This window comes from Cynocephalus volans, chromosome X, assembly GCF_027409185.1.
Source record: "Cynocephalus volans isolate mCynVol1 chromosome X, mCynVol1.pri, whole genome shotgun sequence".
NCBI classification, from domain to species: Eukaryota; Metazoa; Chordata; class Mammalia; order Dermoptera; family Cynocephalidae; genus Cynocephalus; species Cynocephalus volans.
This window is the reverse complement of record NC_084478.1, coordinates 20,755,471-20,776,641: the sequence shown is the minus strand read 5'-3', so window position 1 is coordinate 20,776,641 and position 21,171 is coordinate 20,755,471. Positions and strand designations below refer to the sequence as shown.

The window sequence follows — 21,171 nt, the reverse complement described above, 5'->3', positions numbered from 1 at the left end:
ATATATAAAGAACTCTCAAAGCTCGACAGTATAAAAGGAACAATTTGAAAATGAGAAAAAGACATAAACAGAAACTTCACTAAAGAGGCTGTACAGATTGCAAATGAAAATGAAAGGATGCTACTGGCCATCGCATCTTGGGCACAAGTGGTGACAATCAGCTCTGTATCTCATAACCAATACAATAACGTGGTAAGAAAAAAAATGTAAAAAGAAATAGAAAATGAAAGTATGCTCAACATCACAACCACCAGATAAATGCAAATGAAAACCACAGTGAGCCATCATTACACGTATATCAGATTTACTATTTTTTTTTTCAAATAGTGACCTCACCAAAGACTGAGAAGGCTGTAGGCAGTCCAGATCACTCACACATTGCTGTGGGAATGTAAAATGTCTCATTATGGAAAACAGTTAGGTTCTTTAAAAATAAAGAAACTAAACTTGCAAATATCATACAATACAGCAATTGCAGTCTAGGGCATTTATCCAAGAGAAATGAAGACTTTTGTTCACGTGGAAACATACATGTTCATTGCAAATTTTTTAAATTTTGAATTTTTTTAAGTTTATTGTTTTCATTGTATATATTTATGGGGTACATTTTTTTGTTTCAATACATGCATATATTCTATAATGTCTAATCAGAATAATTAGCATATCTATCATCTAAACAGTTATCATTTCTTTGTACATATAACATTCAAGATCCTCTTTTCTGGCTATCTTGAGATATACAATACAATATTATTAGCTATTGTCACCCTAGAGCACCAGAACTTATTCTTCTATGTAACTGTAACTTTCTAACTTTCTACTGGCCTACCAACCTTTCCCCGGGCCCCCCATCCACTCACTTTCCCGGGCTTTGGTAATCACTATTCTATTCTCTATTTATCTCTTTTTTTCTTCTATTCCTTATTTATTTTTCTTAATTACATAGTAGATTTATCTGTATTGCCTAAACCTGAAACAACCTGAAGTCCATAGAAGTGTAAATGGTTAAACTAAATGTGGTACAGCCATATCAGGAAGTACTATTTAGCAAGAAGAAGGAACAATCTACTGATACATGCAAAAACCTGCATAAATCTCCAGCAAATTACGCAGTGAACTAAAAGAAATACCAAGCTGACATACAGTATTATTCTATTATACAGCATTGCTGAAATGAATCATTCATGTATACACATGCACACACACATACATCTATGATGAACAGATTATTGGTTGCTGGAAATCAGGGATGGCAGGGAGGTGGGGGCTGGAGTGGTGGGATGTGGGTGGATTTGTAAAGTGCAACACGAAGATGCTTCAGACGACTCAAACATACTTCAACCTGGCTGGATCAGTGTTAATACCCTGGGCGGAATATTGCACTATGGCACTGCAAGATGATAAAACTGGCTGGAAGTGGATAAAGGATTCTTGGGATGTCTCTGTATCAGTTCTACATTTGCAAGTGAATCTAGGATTATCACAAGATGAAAAGTCCCAGTGACATTTTCCAAATTTAATACCCCTCCCTCCCCATAGTGTCCTAACTCAAAGGAGGATATTGAAGACCCAAGATACTAAGTAGGGTGGCACTATATAGCACTGAACACCTATCTGCATTTTAAAATAATGACCATAACAAGTGGTAACAAGAATAGAGAACAAATGTAAATCTCATACACTGCTAGTAATCTATGTAGAGTATAAAATACACAAAAATATGCAAAAACATTAAAATTTTCTAAAATAGCCACACCATGTCTTCATGTTTATACAATAAAATAAAAACATCCATCACACAAACACTTGTAGACAGGGTACACCTTATATGAGAAGGACAGGGTTATGGCAGGAGGAGGAGCAGGAAATATAAAATTGCACAATGAAACTGAAGTAGAGGGATGAATACACACATGGCCTGGCTTTTATTGATGGTTTCACAAATAAATGTACATATGTATGTGTGTACATATCTATATACTTATTTATACATGAGAGAGTACTTCCAAAAGTTCATGAAAAGATTCCTGTAATCTCTTCATTGTAGTTTTCCTGAACTTTTTGAAGTACGCTTGCATACACACATATGAAGCTTGTATTATTTGAAGTTGAAAATTTTATTGAAATACAATTATATTCCAATGAATCTGTTATAAAGAGTAAGATGAACCAGTATATGCCCTAAAGGGACATCTATAGCAATAAATGCAAAATGGAAATCCTGGATATTTGTAATCTGATAATATATCTCAAGGTATTGAACAAAAAGCAGTAATTTAATATTAAAAATTGGCAGAAATGAGACAAAACCTCTAGTTCCTAGGAGACATGTAAGGTGCTTGGAAGGTGTCACTCTCATCCTCACAACAAGAAAAGAGCTGAACAAACTGGAAATTAACTCTTCTTAATCCATTTCACAACTGATGATGTTACAGTGTGAAACGCTGCCCCAAGTACTGAAGAGAGGAAAATAAAGAGTCACAGCTTGCTGAAGCAAAAGCCCAGGAGCAGAAGGCCACCGCTGCAGCTAGTACCAAGGGTATTACAATGCAAAGAACTGCACATCTCAAACCTTATTTAAGTCTCTAGGGAAACTAAAAGACAACAGGGAGTCCAAACAAGGACCCTGGAAAAATTTTTGACCTATGACACCTACAGCTACAACTAACAGTAGATGCAGTCTAACACTCAGCCAGATAAAAACATAACACCTTACACTAAAGACTTATTTACCTCAGTTCCTTATACCCAATACCTTATGTTGGGCTTTCAACTAAACATTACAAGGCACGCTAAAAGGTCAGAAATAAAATAAAATAACAGTTTGAAGAGTCAGCATCAAAAGCATCAAAATAAATCCAGATATGGCAGATATTTTGGAATGCTCAGACTGGAAATTTTAAATAACTATAACTAATACGTTAAGGGTTCCAATGGAAAAAGTGGACAACAAGCAAGAGCAGATGGGTAATGTAAGCAGACGGATGGGAAACCTAAGACAGAAGCAAAGGCAAGTAGAACAATATAAGATTAGAAAGAGATATTAATTTTAAATTAAAAAGAACAAATCATCTAAAAAATTTTATTTTCATAAAGGATTAAAAAAATTGATAAGTCCCTAGCAAGACTGATCAAAGAAAAATATCTGAATAATTTATATCAGCAATGTAAAGGAAATCCTCACACAACATCCTGGATGCATATACATAATTATATAGGAACATTTATACTAAAAAATATGATATTACACACAATGAGAAAGTTCCAAGAAAAACAGAGCTCGACAAATCACAAAACTAGGAAATCTCAATTGCCCTGCAGCTCATAAAAAAATTGCCACTATACTGAAAAATACTTTTACAAATGAAATACAAATGAATTCTATGCCTGAAATCATAAATTTTCTATATGATGAAAATAAAATAAGAACAATCTTTTAGAAACTCTTCCACATTATAAAAACTGTAGAAACCCTGCCCAGATGTTTCATGTGACCTTTATAAATTTTATGTCACAATGACAAGTACATTATAAGAAAATAAATTCAAATATTTATATTCCTCACGAAAGCACACTGCCCAACCAACATCTCCTCCCGCCCCCCATCTCCTCCCGCCCCCCCCCAAATAAACCAGAAACGACTTATGTTTGACAAACAGAAACAAAAGCTTCAATGATATAAGATCATGAATAAACTGGGTAGAATGCAAGCACGAATTATTGCTGGATTAGCATTTTGGAAAGAAACTACTTTAATAAAGCAAAGGAGAGAGTTATATCACCATCATAATAGATACAGGGAAACCATATGACAAATTTATCATTCTGTTATAATTTTTTAAAAAAATTACCAAACTTAAGTAAATATCATAATTAGTGGTGAAATATTGAAAACCTTCCCCCTGAGATTATAGAGATAAGAATGCCTACTATAACCAGTTCCATACAGAATTTTAGGTAGGTTACATAGCCAGGACAATAATGCAAGAAAAATAACAAAATGCATAAACATTGGAAAGAACAAAATGAAACCCCCTTTACTCACAGATTGAATGATTATGTTTTCAGGCTATTAAAAAGCGATCTATAGGTAATACAGTAGAATTTTGAAGTGAAATTAGCAAAAACGCTGAAATTCACAGAGTTAAACCTTAACATATTTTTTCTAGGAATAGCAATTCTTATTTAAATTTTTTAACACACATCATAAGAAATGGCACAAAAATCATACAAGTTCTTAATTTAAACATTTTTTTCTAGGTATTCATCAGCCAAAATTCAAAAGTCATTCTACCCAGATTCCTGTTACCATTTTTTTCTATTATCATGGGAACAGATGCTTCTAAATGTATGATAAACTGCACAAAAACATACTTAATATTTAATCCTAGTGGAACAAATAAAAGGGCACTCATTGTGACAATTTTACTTGTGGCCACTAGGTTAATGATCTTGCTGACTAATTAGAGATCAGCTACTTCTAAATGTTTCACTATTAAATTATATTCTTTTTCTACATAAATTCTTTATGTATTTTCTTATTTTTTTTTTTTAACACTTTACTGTTTCTGGCTTTAAATGTTAGTGTCTTACCTGTTCTGTACTATCTTACCAGGAAAAAAAAAAATGAAAAAAAAGAAAACAGTAGATCCTCCAAAAATATCACTAGGGATGTGCCTTTATATCATATTTCTTTGATTTTTCTCTTACTAATTATCAACCTGTCATGTACTCAATGTAAAATTTTTTAAAAAATAATGTAACTGTATATTCCTTCACAGAAGGAACCATGATTAGCAGTGGGGTGTATTTTTAAGCAAGATACATACAAAAATATTTACATATGTAATACATTTATACACTCATGCACATGAGTGAAATAAAGTAGTTTGCTTCCCTTTTTATTTCCTTGTGATTGCTTTTGCAAGTATATTAGATCTACCTAACTGGTTGTAAAAGTTACATAGTATTCATTGTATTAACACAGTATATGTTATTTAAAAAATATTTGTTTTGCCTTTTTGTATCCACACTTTTATGCACACATTTAACAAGGTCTGTCAGACACAGTGGTAAAAAGGCAATTACCATATAAAGGACTAGGCAAATTTAAAACTTTGCTAAATATGGCCGAGCCCGTGGTGCACTTGGTAGAGTGCTGCACTGGGAGCGCGGCGACGCTCCCGCCGCGGGTTCGGATCCTATATAGGAATGACCAGTGCACTCACTGGCTGAGTGCCGGTCACAAAAAAACGACAAAAAAAAAAAAAAAAACTTTGCTAAATATACCAAATTAATTTTAAATATCCAAGACCATTTTATACATCTTCCATAATCTTGTATCAAGAAAAAAATAGGGCATCTGATTATTTAATTTCCACTAAGTATTCAGCATATTTTATACACTAATTGCTAATTCATGATTATTTTTGTGTATATCCTTAGTGCATTTTATTAATTCCACTTATTAAAGAGACTATCATTTCATAATTACTTGAATACCAAAACGATTAAATAGTAAGCCCATGTATACACCTAAAATTTTGTTACTTCCACTTATGTTTATGTATTTCCTGTTACTTAATTGATTTTTATATATACTACATATAAATCACTTCTCATGTAAAATATGTTTTTCCAAAAAAAAAAATGAACAAATATTAAAGAGTGTTTTATTTCTATTATTTCATTAAAAGACAAATAACACTTGAAACAAAAATGTAAGTAGAAACGTAGAGGGAAAATATGTGAAAATTCATCAAAGTATAAGGTTAAGATTTGTGTATTTAACTTAATGGGTTTTAAATCCTTTACCAAAAGTAATTGCACTGTTGTGGTTATACAACTTTTTACACAAAGTGATATGATCCTAACTTTAAATAAACCAAGATAAGTAAAGGAATCATATGCTAGCCCCTTCACAATGACTGAACATAATACAAAGTGGTATAAGTAATATTCTGGTTGCTATGCCTGCATAATAACAAATCACCAAAACACATACTGTCTACAATATATTCCATTCTTAATTCTTAGATTTTAATAGACTATACTTCTACCATATAATTCATACCTGGTACATGATGGGAACTAGGGAAATATGTAGAGTATCAAAGGAAAAAATTTAACTGGAGTACATTAAACAAATTATGATAGAAAAGCTCCACGGCTTGGGTAGGTTATTGCCATGAAATATTTTGATATTATTAATACAAATATTATTAATTGTCTATAGAAGGAGAAACATCTAAAACCAAAAACATATTTCAAAAAAATAGTATGTGTAGTATTGTCTGCTATCATTAAATGGCAAACCAGACATTTCCGTCCACCCTTCTTGCTAAGAAAAACCAAGAGAATGGGTAGATATTAAACACATTGTATGAAAGCACCATAAACCCAAGGAAGCAAGCATTGGAGGAGACTGGATCTCAGTTGGAAGAGAAGTCCAGATGGTAAGACCCAAAGTGATATTCATTTTCCCTCAAGGCTTATACTAATTCAAAGGAGGTGACTGAGAAGCCAGGATGCTATGTAGGAAGTTTTAGATGAAAAGTTAAGCACCTGACCAGGGATTTCAGCAGCCTCACCTAATCAGGGGACGCACATTGAGTTCAGGGATCACTATGGCAGAGAAGATCTGGAAAACAATCCAAAGATTGACACAACATCCGTCATAGGCTATATTTACTTCGTGTTGATATAAACTAAAAATGAAAACTCTTTCCAAATCATGACATCCAGCTTCCAAAGGACTCAATCACTGATTGAGATGAGATGAACTACCCCACCCCACCTCTGAAAGCAAAAACAAAATACTCCCAGGATAAAAATAAAATGATCCAGAGCATACAATTATCTTTAAAGTATTTCATACAGAAAATTCAGCATGCAATAAAACATAAGTATACATGCAAAATGTAATGGGAAAGGGTTAGTTTCAGGCCAACAATCTATTTTCTTCATTTACTGGGGGTACCTGAGACAGAAAGACATACGACCTGGTAATTTACAGTCATGGTGAGATACAACTGCACACCGACAAGAAAGCTACAATCAAAAGAACTAACTATAACAACTGCTGGCAAGGAGGTAGAGCAACCGCAACTCTTACTGCTGGTAGGATGGAAAATAGTAGACTCACAACCCAAGACACTTTGACATGTTCTAGAAAAAATTAAATATACAACTCTCATGTAATTCAGTCATTTCTTTCCTTCATGTTTTTCCAAGACAATACGAAACAAACAAACAAGCAGAAATACCCAAAGCATATGTTAATACGAAGTTCTGTGCAAGAAGACTTCTAATAGCATGTGAATGGTGAAAGGGCTTAAGTAGAAACAGGAAGGAGAAATACAATGGCCGAAAAAGAAACTTGATGAGGACGGATGGACATTTACATTATTTTGCTTGTGGTAGGGATTTCCTAAATATATAAATATTAGAACTTGTACTGTTTCTTTTAAAGTTGTACAGTTTACTTTAAATCAATTATAGCTCAATAAGTTATCAAAAACTGTGTAGATGCATCAACACATGGGCATAAAGGAAAATTCATGCCATTATTGCAAAAGAGGATGTACTGAAAATTTAAGACTTGATAAAACACAAAATTAGAAAATAAATGAGGAATATAAACCAAAACTTGAAATAAAAACTTAAAAGTATGATCAATTAATCAAACTAAAAAATATTAAATAATCAACAATACTCAATGGATTTTTCCCTAAGGTTAAATATGTTAGATAAACCCTGGCAAGACTGATCAAAAAAGAACACCACCACCTGCACCACCAGCATCACCAGCAGACATACAGAAGGGATCATCACTATAGATTCTGGAGATGCAATAATTATATTACAATCAAGTTTATGCCACTAAATTTTAATTTCATGTAATATAAAAAAACAATAAAAATAAAAACACCACTCATAAAACAGATAAACTAGGAAATGTCAGTAATTCTGTATTTATTAGATAAAATGCATCTGTACTAAGAACCTTCTTACAAATGAATTCCATGTCCTGATGCCTGAATCCCTATCTTCTCCATGTAACTGAGAAAGATGTAACCACCAATCTTGCACAACCTCTTCCACAGAAAAATAACGTCAAAACACTCCCAAAATGTTTTATGAGACCCCTATTAACTTTGGACCAGGCTGATAAAGACATTATACATAGGGAATCTACAAAGGTTTTTATGCCTCATGTCAAAAAAACAAACAAAAATAAAGAAATAAAATGTAAAGCTTTCGTTTTACAAAGAGATCAAGAAAAATACCCTATTCAAAAAATGTGTTTCATCCAAGAGAAGATTTTTGTTGTCTTATCATTTTGAACTCAAACTACATCGGCAAACAAAGGAGTAAAATCATATCACTATCACAACTAAAGATAAAGAAAACCTTTGGACATAATTTACTAGTAATTTATGATTTTTAAAAACTTAGAAAGCTGCAGCAAATATTGTAACTATTGGAGAAATATGGAAAACCTCCCCCTGAGATCAGAAGACAGAAGAATGCCTACTGTCACCAGATCTATTCAACATTTTCTGGATGTCATAGCCAGGGCAATAATGCAACACAAAGAGGGGGAAAAGGCATAAGCACATTTTTCTGAGAATAGCAATTCTTTCTTTTTTTATACACATTTTAAGAAATGGCACAAAAACCTACACAAAAAGGTTATATTTAAATGTTTTTTCAATATGCTTATTAGATAATATTTGAGAGTCATTATAACCCTGATTATTGTTGTCGTATTTTCTGAATCCTTGTGAACAGATGCCCCAGAATGTAAAATGCACTTGATAATACACTTGGTGTTTAATCCAAGGGAAATGAAAAAGCATTCTTTTTGAGAAGTTTACTTATGGCCTCCAGTTTATTGATCTCATTTACTAATTAAATATTTGCTCTGTCTCACTTTTAGGTTTGTCTTTAAGCATAACTTCTCATCTATTCTGTACAACTTTAAAAGGGAGAAAATTACATCATTAGTGATATCCCTTCATGTGACTATTTCTTTGATTTCCTTTTACAAATTAAAAATTTAGCAGGTGCTCGGTGTAAAATTTCCAAAATTGCAGATCATATCTCTTCACGGAGGTAATAATGATCAGCAGTGAAGTTTTATATGAACAGATATACACATACACATTCACTTGCACATATGATATAGTAATACAAATGCACACACGTATGGAACAAACTACAATTTACTTTCTTTTTTCGTTAGTGATATAACTTGGACATATCTTCGGCTAATGTATAAGAACTACCTGATTGGTTGCAAAGCTTTAAATGCTATAAACCATAATATTCATGCTTTGAATAAAATATAATTTGCTTAAAAATAGATCTCTTGTCATTTTTTAACCAAATTTTTATGAACATTTACGAGTAGCTTTGTTGACTGTAGCCCTAGAAGGAAAATTACTGTTTATAAACGGTTGACATTTTCTAAAATATCTTAAACATACAAATATCATGGGATCCAGCCATTCTATTCCTTGATGCTTTCCATGAAAAATGAAAGTGTCTGTGCACATCAGGATTGTATTAAAATTTTCAGAGTATGAAAAATGGGGAAGGGCCCGGGCAGGACCAGAAGGGGTAAATCCAAAGGTGCACCTGGAAACCTGGGTGAAGAATGAATATGTTCATTATATTAATTGTGATGATGGTTTCACAAATATGTACATATCTCAAAACGTTATATTATTACAAAGTTCTGTAGTTAATTTTATGTCAACTATAACAAAATAAAGTTGCTAAAAATGTGTAGAACCCATCATAATATGAGTCTAAAGAAACATTTCAGCATTAAAAGCAATAGACCAAATCCTGAAAATTTAAGGTCTGACAGCCACCTCAAAACTTGGGAACAATAGAGTCGATGTAAACCAAAAGATAATTGAAATAAAATAATAAAATTAGAATCAGTTAATGAAACTCAGAAGAAAAAGGTAAAATCAACAAATCCAAAAGTCAGTTTATTTTTAATTGCTTTCTTTTTGAAAAGGTTCAAAAATTATAAATCCTGACAAGACTGATTGGGAAAAAAAAAAAAAAAAAAAAAGGAAGACATACATTACCAATTCCAGAAATGTAGAGTAGATCATCATTAAAGATGCTGGTGATGCTTATATAATAAATGAAATTATACGAAATGACAAAATTCCAAAAAAAAAAAAATACATCTTAACAAAACACGAAATTCAGAAAATCTCAATGATACTTATGTGTATTAATTGAAGCCCATAGTGAAAATCCTTCCTACAAAGTTTCCACAGCCTAATGCCTGATTTTGTGAACTGTGCCATACAGTTAAGAAAGAAAGAATACCAAACACGCACAAAATCTCCGCAGAATAAAAACAGTAAAAACACTCCACAGAATGTTAGTAAGATAATTATCAACTTTACACTTAACTAATAAGGACACTAGTATAAAAGAAAATCAACGGCTAATATGCATCATGACAAATTTTTTTTAAAAATCATATGTTCGACAAAGGGAATCCAAAGACACTTTCAATTATAATACCCCATGCACGAACTGGGTTTAATCCGAGGGACTGGTATTGGTTTAGCACACTGAATCTCTTTAACAAAACAAAGGACAAAATCATGTCATGATCACAACAAATAGACAGAAACCATTTCATAAATTTACCGTCTAGTTATAGTTAAAAGAAAAAACTCAGCATACTGCAGCAAATATCATAATTAGTGATGCAATGTTGAAAAGCTCACCCTGAGATCAGGATTGAGACAAGGGTGTCTACTATTTCCATCTATTCAGCATTTTACAGAGGTCATAGCCAGGGCAAAAATGCAGGGAAAAAAATGTGTAATGACTGGAATGGAAGAAATGAACCCACTTTTGTTCACAGATTTTATGTTTATGTTTCTAGCATATCTAAAAGCCATTTACAAGTAATAAATTAGAATTAATAACTGCATCCAGCAAAATTGCTGGATTTCATACAGTTAAATCTAAGCACACTTTTCTGAGAACAACAATTCTCGCTATTTTACAGATATCATAAGAAATGGCATGAAAACCCTGCACAACAAGGCTATATTTTAAGTCTTTTTTCCTTTACTAATTAGATAAAAACTGAGAAGATTTTAACCCTAATTATTGTTGTCAATTATTCTGATATCATGACAACAGTGGCTCATGAATATTAGGTAAATTCTAGCTTACACTTGACATTTAATCCTAGCAGAACAACAAACAAATCATTCTTTGTGACAATTTCTCTTATGGCCTCCGCTTTAATGATTTCAATGACTAATTAGAGGTCAGCTTCTTATAAATCAATCACAACTAAATTAAAAATTATTTCTCCACATAAATTTTCGATATTTCTCTTATTGTTTTTTTTTCCTTTATACCTCTGTTCCAACTCTGGCTTTAAGCATAACTTCTTACCTGTACTGTAATGTAGTCATTAAAAGAAAAAAAAAAAGATCGCCCAAAAGAATCATTACTAATATGCTGTCACGTAAACATTTTATTTTCCTTTATTAATTACAAATAAAATGTTCACTCAATGTCAAATTTCCAAAAAATACAGACTCATAATCTTTCACAGGACCAATCATGATTAGCAGTGAAGTGCATAATTTAACACATATACATATCACTATATACATACATAAATAATACATTTATGTACATGGAAACACGTGGAAAAATTAGAGTTTGCTTGTTTTTTCACTAACACTATATAATGAAGATATCTTCTATAATTATTAAAGATTTACCTGATTGGGTGTAAAATCTGCATAGTACTTATGGTATCAACTCATCTTATTTTATTAAAAATAGCAGTTTTGCCTTTTGATATCCATATTTTTATGCACTTTTCAAGAAGAGTTCTGTCAAATACAGTCATAGAAAGGCAACTACTGTGGAATAGGATAGGTGAATTTAAAATATTCTGTAAAAATATCATATTGATTTCCAAAACCATAGTATTTATGTGCTCTTCAGAATCTGGTATCAATGGATAACAATGTGATATCTTGATATTTCATTTACACTAATTATTAAGTATTTTGATACTAATAGCCAACTAATACTTATTATTGTGTATTTCATATATGAATTTTACTAATATCATTTATTAGAGTGTGTCATTTTATAATTATTTACATACGAAAATTATTACATATTATGTACATAAATATATGCATAAATTGTTACTTTCACTTACATTCTATACATTCCTTGTTACTGAATTGGTTCTGATATGCACTCTGTTTACATAAATCATTTCACTAATAGAACATGTTTTCCAAAGCATAAAGTTATTATATATTATATAAAGTAATTTAAATTATTTTGCTATGGGTAACACAAGTGTGTCATCTTACAGTTTCTCACACTATTCAAAATTAACATCAGATCAACAATTATGACGATTGACTTTAATATATGCTTGTAAATGTGCTTACATTCATTTAATGTGTGTACATATAATCGATGCAGATTTTTAATGTTTTTTAGTGAGAAATTAAAAAATGGGACGTTTGACTTTTGTTTTTCTCTATATGTGGGGTTTTATTAGCTTTTGTTTTGTTGCTATTTACAATCAAATAAATTATCCTTTTATTTACACAGATGGGAAAATTTGAATTGAATTGCTATTGAAAATAGCTATTAAAATTTGAAAAATTTAAGCTGCCAGATAAAAATCTAAAAGAACAACTTAAATATAATAATAAAAAAATCCAATAAACACAAAAGTAGGTACAAAAAGAGGGACAGGAAAAAAGTGAGGGGAAAAATAGAAAACAAACAGCAAGATGGTCAATTATAAAACAAACTATATTAATAGTAACACTGACTTTAGAAGGAGCAGGTCAGGAAGGGTGAAAGCAATTCAATTCAAAAGGAAACTCTCTGAGAACTAAAGATACATCACCTGTCCAGGAATGACGATTTAAAGATGGCTGCCTGCCCAACAGAATCCATGGAGTACCAGAAATAATGAGCACAATATTTCCAGTGCTGAAAGAACAAATGAAACAGTCCACAGAATTCTATATCCAGCAAAATTTTCTTTCCAAACTAAGAAATAAGACATATCCACATACACAAACCTGAGACAGTTTGTCACTGAATTGTCAGTAATTTCTGTTGCTACAGGAAGTTCTACAGGCTGCAGGAAGTGGCACGTGATGAAAACAGAGACTATCCCATATGCCAGAAAAGCCCTGGGCAGGAAGATTGAGATTGCGCCCTCTACTGACAGAAGTTAGTAATGGCAGTGGGCTGGAACTTCAGTCTAAGAATTTATGTAGCATCACAACTGCTGCACTGTATTACTGGTCCTGAGAGAGTCACTAAGCTTGGTCCAGAATCCAAGCAGGGGCCATAGCTCCATCTCCTTTCTCTTTTCATAACTTTCGCTTGTTTGTTTGTTTGTTTGTTTGGTTTGGTTTGGTTTTTGTGGGTACTGCGATCTGGCCCCATGACCTTGGTGTTATAGGGCTCAACTCTAACCAACTGAGCTAATGGCCATCTCCAAACCCCATCTCTTGGTGGAATGTATGTCAGTGAATGTGTGGGCATATTTTTAAACCACCACAGGTAACAATCCAAAAGAGAAATTCAAATCAAATAATTTAAAAATTTAACAACCATAAAAGTAGGTATAAAAAGAAGAACAGAACAATAAAAAGTGATGGGAAAAACAGAAAACAAATGGCAAGATGTACAACTTTAAAACTAACTATATTAACAATAACACTGAATTTAAAAAGAGAGGTTCAGGAGGGGTGATTACACAACTCCATACAGAAATTTGGCAGATAACAGTTATGTTTATTATCTTGATTGTGCTGATAATTTCATTAGTGTAGGCATATTATAAACTGCATCATATTGCACATTTAAAAACTGCACTTTTTTTGTATGTCAATTATACTTCAATTAGTCCATTTTCAAATATGTGGAATTAGCCTCAGTATACATCGAAAGAAAAGTTCCCACATAAAATACAAAAGAAAAAATGCTGAAAAAAAAAAAAGCTAAAATACCTAAGATCAGGGATTAAACAAAGGACATCACTCTCAAATTTGCAAAAAAAAAAAAAAAAAAAAAAAAGGCTAATAAGAGATTACTATATACAACTACATGCTACAAATTAGATAACTTACATAAAATGGACCAATTCCTAGAATGGCATGAAGTAATTAACTGCGCAAAAAAAAAAAAAAAAAAAAAAAGAAATTCTGGATAGACTTACAACAAGTGAAGGTATTAAATTAGTAATTTGAAATTAATTTCTTCCCATGAAGTAGAGCCCATACCCAAATGGCTTCACTAGAAAATTTTAAAGAACACTTAAACAATAACTAACAGCGATTCTTCACAAAATGTTCCAGAAAATTTAAGAGGAGAGAACAATCCCCTACTCATTCTATATTGAAAGTATTACCCTGATACCAAAACCAGACAAAGACATCACAAGAAAAGTATAGACCAGTATGTCTTATGAATACAGGTGCAAAAATCCTTGACAGTATACCAGCAAACTAAATCCAGCAACATATGAAAGGATTATACACTATGACCAAATAGGATTTATGCTAAGAATACAAGATAGCTTCAATATCCAAAGATCAATCATTATAAAACACCATATTAACAGAAAAACAAAAATCATACCATCATTTCAAGATATGCAGAGAAAACACGTGACAATATCCAACACATTTACCTAACAAGACAAGAAACTAGGAATAAAATAGAACTTCCTTAACCTGACAAAATACATCAACGAAAAACCTACAGCTAATATCACACTTACTGAGAGACTATATGTTTTCCACCTAATATCAAGAACAAGATAAATATGTCCACTCTGACCAACTTTATTCAATATGCATTAGCAAGAAACAGACACATAAGGTATACAGATTAGAAAGAAAGAAGTAAAACTACCTCCACTTGCAGATGACATTAAACTGTATATAAAAAATTCTCAGAACTCCACTAAAAATTAGAACAATGTTCAATTTCATCAAGGTTGCAGAATACGAGGAAATACACAAAATCCATTTTATTTCTATACAGTCAATGAATAAGCCAAAACTGAAATTAAGAAAAATAATTGTTTACATCACAAGATATTAATTACTTAGTAATATATTCAATTAAAAAAATGCAAGACTTACAGATCAAAAATCCCATAACAATGTAGAAAGAAATGATTAAAGATTTAAATAAATGAGAAATAACCATATTTATAGATTGCAAGTATAAATATTTTTATGATGGAAATACACCAATGGGAAAAGAATATTTTCACCATGTGGTACTGAGACAACTGGATATCTACATGCAAAAGAAAGAAGTAGGACCCTTACCTCACATCACATAGAAAACGGAATTCAAGTGGATCATAGATCTAAATGTAAGGGTTACAACTAAAAGGCTCTTGGAAGAAAGCACAGGAATGAACATGTGTTACCTTAGGTTAAGCAATCGTTTCTTAATTATGACAGCAAAGCATAAGCAATAAAATAGAAGACTGATAAGTTGTAATTCATCAAAATTGAACATGTTTTTGTTTCAAAGAACATCATTAAGAAAATGAAAAGACAAAACAAAGAATAAGAAAAAATCTTTAAAAATCATATACCTGATAAGGGATCTGTAAACAGAATATGAAAAGAACGTTCTCAATAAGAAAACGACAATCCAATTTTTAAAAAGTTGGCAAAGAATTCCAACAGGCGTTTCTCCAAAGAAGATATATAAATGGTCAATAATCACATGAAAAGACGTCAAACATCATTAGTCCTTAGGGAAATGCAAATCAAACCCACAATGGTATACTACTTCATATCCAAAAGAATTCGTATAACCAAAAAGACAGATAATAAGTATTGGTGAGGAGAAATTGAAATCCTCATATATAGCTCTACAGTTTGGTCATTCTTCAAAAAGTTAGACAGTTAGTATATAACCCAGAATTTCCAACCTTATATGTCCACTCCAGATAACTAAAAACATATGTCCATGCAAAAACTATATCCGATTGTTCATAGCACCATTATTCATAATAGCAAAAACTAAAAACAACCCAAATGTCGGTCAACTGATGAATGAACAGAATGTGCTAGACCCATATGATGGAGTATATTTGCCATTAAGAAACCTGAAATACTCGTCATTCTGAAGATTGGTAAAACTCAAAAAAATTAGGCTGAAGTTATTCTCTGCCCCAAATAATGTATACTTGTCTCTCCTTGCTCCTTTCCACTAGATACAGCCAAAAACCCTGGAAAGAATAAAAAACACAACTAGAAAGAAACTCTGAACAGTGGTTAGAAGAGGGCAGGCTTCTAAGTGGAGGCAAAGTGAAGGAATAACAGAGCAGCAGGCATTTGATGACCACCCACCCTACAAAAGAAGGTGACCTAGACCTGGTATTTCTCAAAAACCAGCATAACAACCTATTTTGGCCCATACAGGCTCCTTTCTCCCCAGGATCCAAAAAGAATTCTGCCCAAATCGCAGGACCAGCCAATTAGAATCAGAAAGAGGGGTGTTATTGGAAATACTGATGACAATAAATAGCCAAGGAATGTGTTAGCCTTTCCAACTTGACCTGAGACCCTGCTCCATTCAGTGCATGGCAGGATGCGCTGGCAGGGATCACGTCACAACAACAGTTTGTATGTAGAAGAAGTCTGTTCATATTCATTAGTGAGTGGCAGTACATTGTGTGATATACCTTATTTTACCCATTCTTAGAAATGGTGAACTTTTAGATTTTATCCAGCTACTAAGTACTAGTGTTTCTATACACGTTTTTGGCACAGACGTGCATTTTTAGGATAACTATGTAAGTTAGAGTAGAATTACTGAGTCATATTGTATGTATCTATTCAGCTTAATAGAATCTGCCAAAATTGTGCCAGAGTCCTGGCTCTAATTTCTCTTTCCACAAACTATGTATGAGAGTTCCTCACTGACACAAGCTATTGCCAAGGTGTGAGATTTATGTTCGCCCAGGCTCTCTGGATGAGGCAATTTCACCTATGGCAGGGAGTTTGAAACAGGTAGAGAATGGCAGAGTTGTTAAGCTGATGAAACAGAGATTAAAAGTCGAGGCTGCTGTGCAGCTGATATTTATGTGGTACGACACTCTAGATGAGGGAGCTGTTCACAGGACCAAGGCAATAATATGTGTGGAAGTTTACAATAGGTCCTTGGTCAGGGCCTGGGCTGAACATGTGCACAAGACTCATCAAGGCATAGCAGAAAGTGGATGTGAGGCTAAGAGAGGAATGGAAATAACAGAGGTCTTGCAGTGCCCATTGACTGTGGGAAGAGTACCGAAACCTATAGCAACCTGTTAGATAATATTCAATCATCAAACATATACTTTAATCAGAGTCCAATATGAGTAGGAAGAGTAATGGATCAGGGAAAAAAACATATGATTTATAGAAATGAGGTCAAAAATTCCCAACTTTTGAAAAATATATTCTAATTACAGATCCAAGATTAGTGGAACCAAAAAATCAAAATAGATATGCATGTGGTACATCATACTTAAACAGCTAAAAGACAAATAATAAAATTAAATGTGCCAGAGAAATAAAAATGCATTGCCTTCCTATCTGGGAATAATGATGTAAACAATGGCTGCTTTCTCAAGAGTATCCACGGAGAGCGGGAGAAAAACGGACCAGCATCTTTCCAATGCTAAAGAAAAAATAAGTTTGTCAACTCAGAATTCTGTATCCAGCAAAATTATCCTTCCAAACTGAGAATGACATAAGAAACCTCCACACAATCAAACCTGAGACAATTTGCTGCTGGATAACCTGTAAGGCAAGTAATACTGTAGCAAGTTCTTCAGACTATAGTGAAACAACACTTCATGTAAATTAAAAATTAAGGAAAAAAATGAAGAGCACACACACAAAAAAGAAGATGTGAAAATACGTGGTGAGTGATCTTTTTAAAGGGCTACTTGATTCAGTTTGCTAGCGTTTTGTTGAAAATTTTTGCACCTTTTTTCATCGGGATATTGGCCTATAGTTTTCTATTCTTGTTTTTGTTCTTGTCTGTTTTAGAATTGATCCCAAGGATGCAAGAATGGTTCAACATTTAGGTTGGTTCTGTATTTTTTCCAGCGTAAATAAAGCTGTGATGAACATGGGAGCGTAGGTATCCCTTCAACATGATTTTCATTCTTTGGGTATATTCCCGGAAGTGGGATTGTACCCCCAAAATATGTATAATCAATTATGCTTCAGTTAAAATGCAAAAGGGTTGTTAAACAAATGGAAATCAACAAACTTGATATATCACAGCAACAGAATGAAGGACAAAAACCAAACGATCATCTCAAATAATGCAGAAAATTTATTTTATAAAATTCAATATCCCATTCTGACAAAAAGCCCAACAAACAGGGTATAGAAAGAACATACTTCAACACCATCAAGGGTACATATGACACACCCACAGTTAATATCACACAAATGTGGAAAAGCTGAAAGTTTTTCCTCTAAGAACGATGCCCACTCTCACCGCTCATAACACAGTACTGAAGCAATTAGGCAAGAAAAAGAAATAAAAGTCATGCAAATTGTGAAGGAGGAAGTCAAATTGTCCTTGTTTGCAGATGACATGATCTTATATGTAGAAAATCCTAAAAGCTCCAGCCAAAACTCTTAAAACTGATAAATGAATTCAGTATAGTTGCAGGATACAAATGAAAATAAAAAAATCAGTAGTTTCTGAACACCAATAATGAGCAACCTGAAGAAGAAATCACGAAAGCAATCCCATTTACAGCAGCTACAAAAAACATAAACTACTTAAATATAAATTTTACCAAGGGAATGACAGATCTTCAGAAGAAAAACTATAAAACACTGATGAGAGAAATTGAAGACATCAAGAAATGGTTAGACGTGGACATTCCGCATTCACAGATTGGAAGAATCAATAATGTGAAAAATACCACACTACCAAAAGCTGCCTATAGATTCAACTCAATCCCTATCAAAGTGCCAGTGACATTCTTCACACAAAATAGAAAAAACACTACTGTAATTTGTTTGAAACCACAAAAACACCCTAATAGCCAAATTAAACCTGAGCAAAGGGAACAAAGCTGGAAGCACCACAGTACCTGACTTCAAAATATACCGCAAAACTATAGAAACCTAAACATCATGATCCTGGCATAAAAAAAAGACTAGAAACTAATAAAACAGAATAGAGAACCCAGAAATAAAGCCACATATTTACAGCCAACTAGTTTCCTCTCTTCTTTTTTCAGATTATAAAATAATTTATTGATAATTTTTTAAAAATCTTGAGTAATTTTTTTTCTGTTGCACATCACAAATTATATATTTCCCAGAAATGATTTCTTCTTATTATTATTTGTATTTTTACATATTTATGGGGTTCAGAGTTGACTTACGAGTATTCGTGTACAGTGTGTGATGATCAAATCAAAACTGATTTTGGACAAAGACCCTAAGAATATTCATTAGGGAAAGGACAGTCACTTCAATAAATGGTGCTGGGAAAACTAGATACCCATATGCGTAAGAATGAAATTAGACCCTATCTCTCAGTATATGCAAAATAAACTCAAAATGAATTAAAGGCTTAAATGTAAGACCAAAGACTATGAAACTACTTTTAGAAAACATAGAGGAAATGCTTCAGAATATTGGTCTGGGAAAAGACTTTATGAACAAGACCTCAAATGTACAGGCAACAAAAGAATAAAAACAAAAACCAAGAAACCGACAAATGAGATTACATCAAACTAAACAGCTTCTGCACAGCAGAGAAAAGAAATCAACAGAGACAACCTGCAGAATGGGAGAAAGTATTTGCAAGCTATGCATCTGACAAAGGATTAATATCCAGAATATAAAAAGGACTCAAACAACTTAACAGCAAAAAACAAGCAAACTAATAATCCAATTAAAATATGGGCACATGAGCTGAATAGACATGCTTCAGAAGAAGACATATAAATGGCCAAGAGGTATAGGAAACAATGCTCAACATCAGTAATCTTCAGGGAAATGCAAATCAAAACTACAATGCAATATCATGTCATTCCAGGTAGAATGGCTAACATTAAAAGACGGAAAATACCAAAGGCAGACGAGGATGCACGGAAAGTGGAATTCTTACACACTGTTGGTGGGAATGCAAATTAATACAGCCATTATGGAAAACAAGATGGAGCTTTCTCAAAAAGGTAATAGTACAATTAAAATGTGATCCAACAGCCCCACTACTGGATATACGTTTAAACAAAGGAAAGGAAATCAGTATATCAAAGAGATGTGTGCACACTCATTTTTATTGCAGCACTATTTATAATCACAAAAATATGGAATCAACCTAAGTATCTATCCACAGATGAATGGATAAAGAAAATGAGGTATGTAAACACACAATACTATTTAGCCATTAAAAAGAATGTAATCCTGACATGGGCACATGTGTGAGCTTGGTGGATATTATGTTAAATGAAATAAGCCAGGAGCAGAAAGAGAAATACTACATGTTCACACTCATATCTGGAAGCAAAGAAAGTTGATCATGGGTAAGTAGAGATAAGAATGGTGCTTACCAGAGATTACCATGTTGAATTTTTGCAGAGGATTCTTAAAGCAAATGTTCTTCAGAGGTCCTGGTTTTCTAAAGCCGTGCAGTTTCAAATATTGACCTTGCAGAGGACTGGACATTTTCCTCAGGCTATAAAGTCTGCTGTAAGATAAAGATTTGTGGGACAGCAAGGCTGCTGGCTCAAGGACAGAAAGATTACTGATTGTTATGTGAAGATACTGGAAAATTTCTGGAAAGAGAAGGAATGTTTGCTAAGATCAAGCTTTTGGTGGTGGATCACTTAATTGTCTAAGGGCATGTCATCTGACTTGTTTCACTGAAAGGTACCAGCCAATATTGTTAAACTATAACCCCACCTTTGTTCTCTTCCTGTAACTTCCTGCTCTGGAAAATATTTTAGTATATGTGCTGCCGAAGCGAGCACCTGCTCTGGAAAATAAATGCAGGAAGAGAACCCCAATTCGGGGTTGACTTCCTAAGGAAGGGATGCCTCTCGCTTGAGGGTTCTGGGGA

The 21,171-nt window shown here is 33.0% G+C and overlaps 1 protein-coding gene across 9 annotated transcripts in view; it reads right to left on the bottom strand.

Moving 5' to 3' along the window:
• LOC134366963 (uncharacterized) overlaps positions 1–21,171 on the bottom strand; it is a 311,090-nt gene that overhangs the window by 269,472 nt on the left and 20,447 nt on the right. Inside the window, exons 1-2 of one of the 9 annotated variants that reach the window (XM_063083557.1) lie at positions 13,128–13,165; positions 12,950–13,035 (exon numbers count right to left, since the gene is read on the bottom strand). The exons of the other annotated variants lie outside the window; for them this stretch is intronic. The gene's annotated coding sequence lies outside the window, so the exon portion shown is untranslated. Of the gene's footprint in view, positions 1–12,949; positions 13,036–13,127; positions 13,166–21,171 lie in introns of those variants that run through there. 9 annotated transcript variants of the gene reach the window in all.